Here is a 5,419-nt window from a genome sequence, read left to right on the forward strand (position 1 = left end):
AACTCAATACGGTCACAGAACCAGGAATCGGGGATTTGAATGCACTTCAGCAGACCATGATTTGGAACGAAGACCATTGTCTAGATATCGCTCCCGGACAGTATAACAGGGCCGAGAGCTTATTATTTGATACTTATGCGGAGGAGCTGTCTTTTCCTGAAATTCATCTTGGGGTAGGCCGTAAGACCACGTCCAAGGATGCTGCAGATGTTCGAGCAACGCCATATAGTTTATGCATGTCTGAAGTACGGAGGAGTGACAGACGTGGGGTTGTTCCCCAACATGTTCTTTACATGGCCATGAAAATCATGCGTCATCGAGTGAATGATGGTATTCAAAACATGTATCGATGTTTAAGAACAACAGAGACCATAACTAGGAGAATGTTTGAGGACCGTACTTTCGTAGAGCGCTTGATCGAAACAAATCAAGCCTTCTTGAAAACGATTCCCAATTCTGTGCTGTATTGGTCGCAACGACGCAGAGATTTATTCGCAATGATGCGGCAGCTCGGGAAACCGACCGCATTCCTCACGCTGAGCGCGAATGAAACACGATGGCCATACCTAGTCCGAATACTCCATCGGCTCTCAGATGAATTCAAGTCTAATGAGCTGATTGACGACACTCTCAGAATCTTAAATCTTTACCTCTGGGGGAATACCGTTGGCGTATATAATAATAACTTCAATAAAATCATAACACAATAACTTCAGACGTTTTCACGCAAATATGCGGTAGTAGCTCGCTACTAGCTTCGGCTTTTTTTTCTTCTCCTCTGTAATTCAGTGTCCTTCCGCGGCTTGAGAGCAGCAGAGAAATTAGAGCCATCTTCTGGATCTGGTTGGTCGCAGTCCTTCGCGAGCCCAGCTCGCTTCCGAGGGAGGGTCCTCGGCTCGATTTGATTTGGAACTCTCAAGTAAATTCGGGAGCACAGCAGACAAGAGACCGGACCAGAAATCACGGAGATTCTTTGTCGTTCCCCCTTCTCCCGGGAAGGAATCTCGCGGCACATCTATTGATCGAATCCCCAGGTCGCCGCCTCCGTAATGATCTCGTCGGCAGTCCATCGTTCCTACCACGATATCGCCGACGGGAAAGAGAAAAAAATAGAAGAATCATTTCGATTCACGTCGAAGTTCGGAATGCCTTCAGAGCATGGAGAATCTTCCGTGCGAGGTGGAATATTGAGAACTCTGAGGTTGGTCCGGCAACCAGACTCGATCCGACGAGTATCGAATGTGAAACGTCCGATTCGAAGCAGGAGGGCCGCAGTTGCTTCTTTCTTGGCAATACTCCGAGCGGCAGCGATCGATTTCCATCAAGCCCTTTACCCCTTCAATTTCTCCGGGGAGAAAGGAAAAGACACCGTCGACGGGAAACGGAGAGCGGTAGCCAGCGAGGCAAGCAAACTTCCAACTCCATTGCCGACTCCTTCAAACAACACTCCTTCTCGCGAGTGGTGCGTGCGATTTCGAGAATCGAGGAAACCTCCCCGTCGGAGAAGAGTGCCGTGAGTTTATACAGAACAGATTGAGACGAACAAAATGTATACGCAGGGATCTCAGAAGGCGGGGGCGTCCTAGTTGACTCGATTTGACCAGTCGACTCGTCCCGTCAACAAGACATATTGAGAAGCTGACGGGCTGGTGCGGACAGCGACATCATTATCTTGGGAACAGACAATTTTTTATCCGGGAGGCATCGATCAACATCAAAAAGTTCTGCTTCAAACACGGAGTTTGACTTTTCCATTAAGCGGCTCTGAGGATTATCGATGGCTCAAGCCTTCTCAGTCCCCGTGAACACGACCATGTATCGGATAGAGATAACACGATCCATTGCCACAAGTCAGTTAGATTTCGGAACATCCCATGAGGCGACTAGGGCGTCTAAAGAGCCAATGGCGGGGACAGAGGTCGCTGGCAAGTCGGAACACAGACACCCTGTTTCACAAATCCTCGCTCCCCAGAGGCCCGGGGAGCTTGGCGTCCGATGCCTCAGATTGATGAAAAATCGACCCCCTGAACTATCGAAGAGACTGTTCCGTTTGGTTTGAGGACGTGGCTTGGAAGCTATAGAGCGATCAAGTTGGCGATTCGAGTCGACACCCGATGAGCAAATATTGATTCAGAACTTCATCCGCTTTCCCGCCTGAGTCCGTGCGCGGGAAGTGATCGGCAGCGCGTCGATTTCACCCCGACTGGATCCCGTCCGCTGTCAGCGCCAACGAAAATAAGGCGGAGCTTCTATTCGAAGTTCTCTATCTTCCCGGGTCTTCTGAGGGCTCTGAGAGCGTGATATTCCGAGCGACATCGCCGCGCCAAAGCGGTCTGATACTTTTCTGAAGGAACCAGGCTTTCGGGGTAGAGGGGGGCGTCAGAAGTCGAAATCTTCTTTTCGCTCTATCCACCGTGACCCGCGACATTCGAACCGGACCTCAACAGGACCCTGACAAAAAGGGAGTTGTATGTGCTTCTCGTGCGGACATTCTAAAAGCGAAAAAGCACGTTCCGGCATAAATTGTAGCAGAAAATTGGGCCCTCCGTGGCTCGGGCTTGAATGGAATTCTCGCGGAAGCAGGGAGGTGTTTGTCAAGTGTCGCCATTCCCAGCCAAGGGGCCGCTGGAAATTCTTTCTCCCGAATAGCGCGTAAGCCGATCGGAGCTGAGCGTTTCTCACGAGCGACGCCGATATCGGTTTCCAGATTGTCCCGCTCGCGAAATACATCGGCGCTCCGAGAGAGACCTATACGCGGAAAAAAAGGCATCTCCTGTCCGGGAAAATTCTCGATGTAATTGGATATCGAGAGCGCCTCGCGACGAGGAATACCCGATCGCGAATAGGTATCTGAGCTCCTCAAGACCTTCGACCATCAGCTGATCCCGACCCCAGGGAACCAGCAGAGTATCGAGCGCAAGATTCCAGACGGTTTCTAACGGGGCCCGTCTGACTGGAGGTTCTCGAGGCCTGGAAGAGGATTCCGATTCTCGGCACGTCGTACGGCATTGAGAAGACGATCGCGGAAGAACACAGTGGGAAATGTCAGGGTGCAAGTCTAGCGGTAGAGAATCGAATGGACAGAGAGTGGATACCCGGGGAGCGAGACAAGAGCGAAGCAGAGCTTAGCTTTAGATAGCTCGGTGCGCGGGTCGACGTGGGAAAAGTCGTCCCCGGGGCCTCAGATGCCCCTGTTCAGGACAATCGACGCGAATCGCGAATTCTCATGAATTCGGTTCCCGCCGCTCCCGATTGCGCATGGGATGGCACATAAGCGTTTCGTCATCGCTTCAAAATTCATGGGAGGAGCTGGAGCCTCGACGCTGCTTCGTAACTCTACGCGAAAGCGATTTCTCTCCCTTCCGACAATGCGCGGAATATCTGAATCTGAGGCTCCGGTCTGCTGTGCCGTAACCTTTCATCGAGGGAGGAATAAGCGTATATGTTGCGAGGAGCCCGCTCGTCGACGTAGTCGCTGCGTAGACTATTCCGCTCCTCGGTGTACCGTGGAGCTTAGAAGAGAAGAGCCTTTTTGGCCCGGACTTGTTCCTTCTTGCGCCCCACTTGACGGGTAATTCCGTCGCTGGCTTCCCTTCAGTTGTGTGAAGGGAAGGAGGCAGGCGGACAGGCGGAGACGTAGGTAGCAGGTGTCTGCCTCAGGCTAATGGAGCCAGCAAGCAAGCAGACAGGGACGTAGGTAGGTAGGTACGTTGGAAGGTAGGCGGCCGGCTTTAGGCTTCTTAGTCTCCTACTCGGCGGCTGCCCGCATCCGGCTCGCGAAGACCTAAGAACTGCGAAAACTTCACCACGGATATACACACAAACAGCTCAAGGATTGAGGGAATCTTCGCTAACCGATAGATATTTGGAATGCTCCGAAGACATTGCGGTCAAACTTACCATCCACGCCCTCAAAATCACACGCGGAGCCGCAGAATTCATCGGAGAGCCGCGTTCCGAATAATCGAGCGGGACCCTGAGTACGCCGAACGATTCAGCGGGAATAAGAAGTGGGAAGTCCAGAGACGCGAGGTCTGCGAACGAGGTCGAGTGTGAGCTCGCCCGATTTCTCAAGCGGGGGATTCCGGGCCCGAAGTCGTCGATTCGGGTGTTGCTTGACGGAACTCTCTAATTGTAAGAATCCATTTCCTGAAGGCGCTGTCCTTCTTCCTCCCGAGCTCCCTCATCGTTTTTTGTCTAGGGTGGCGGCCGGCCATCAGCCTCTGCACAGTTGTCTGAGTCGGTTTCCTTCTCCCCTCGCTGAGGACAGAGCTGGTTCACCGGATGCTTCAGCGGAACTTTGGTAGGGAGCTCGCCTTTCAAACCAGCCAGCCTGCCTGCCAGCTAGCCAGTTCCTTTCGCTGCCTCTGACGCCGTTTTGTTCTGCGTTGCGTTCCCGGTGTGCATGGCGGAACTCCTCGAACGAATCCTTGTTCGTCTCGGTCCGTGAGGCCCGTCCATCTCTCCAGCCGCGAATTCGTTCCGAGAGATGATTTTCCTCTGAAAGTCACCGTCGAGTTTGCTCGGGAAAATCTTCGCCGTCGCTCGTCTGAACTCTGCTCAACTCAATCGTGCTCATGCCTGAACTCCGCTCGCCGCCCTTGGTAGCGAGCGAAGAAAATATGAGAATTTAATCTCTCTTGTATCATCATGAGTAGCCCTAGGCGGTGCGGCTGGGGATGTCGTCGGAGCAAATCGAAGCGAAAATCGATTCTGTTCTCGGCTTAGACCCACCGTATTTGAAAACCATATTCGGTGGTGTGCCGTCGCTCGGTGCCGGGCCTGGTCGAGTCTCATCCATATGAGGACTTCGACCAATCTTCGAGAATAGAACCGACTAGGCGCGGAACGATTCCGGGCGTTCTCAGGACTGCTCATCGACCAGCGATAAGGTTCCGATAATAATCCGTCACGCTTTAGAGCGAACTTGACTTCGAAGCGAGCCTTGAAATCCACTAGTGGCTGGTCCCACGCGAGTACAGTCTGCGCACCTCCACGAGGTAGAATTCCGACAGAGGAGGAGGATTCGAACAACGTACTGGAATTCGAATATTTCGGGGGTTTCTACGGTTGGGGCTCCGGATCATTGATAGTTCGGATAACTGAAGATTCGTGCAGTGGAGACTCCGGATAATTGAGGCTCTGGACGAGTGAGAATTCGCATAATTGAGAATCTGCATAATCGAGAATGCGGATCGTTGAGAAAATTCGGGAGCTCCTCGGGAAATCCATTCCGTTCAGGGTTCTCTCGAGGTCGCTCGTGACAAGGGTCAGGATCGGCAATTCCGAGCGAAGGTCTCTTTGGCAGATTCTCGTTTCCGCCAGCGTTGAACGATTCAATCTCGTGGTTTATGTTAATGGCCGGTGAGGTACGACAACGGTGTGTGGTCACGCACGCTTTACGCCCTACGCACACTTG

The sequence above is a fragment of the Galendromus occidentalis genome, unplaced genomic scaffold (genome assembly GCF_000255335.2).
Source record: "Galendromus occidentalis unplaced genomic scaffold, Mocc_1.1 scf7180000077477, whole genome shotgun sequence".
Taxonomy (NCBI): domain Eukaryota; kingdom Metazoa; phylum Arthropoda; class Arachnida; order Mesostigmata; family Phytoseiidae; genus Galendromus; species Galendromus occidentalis.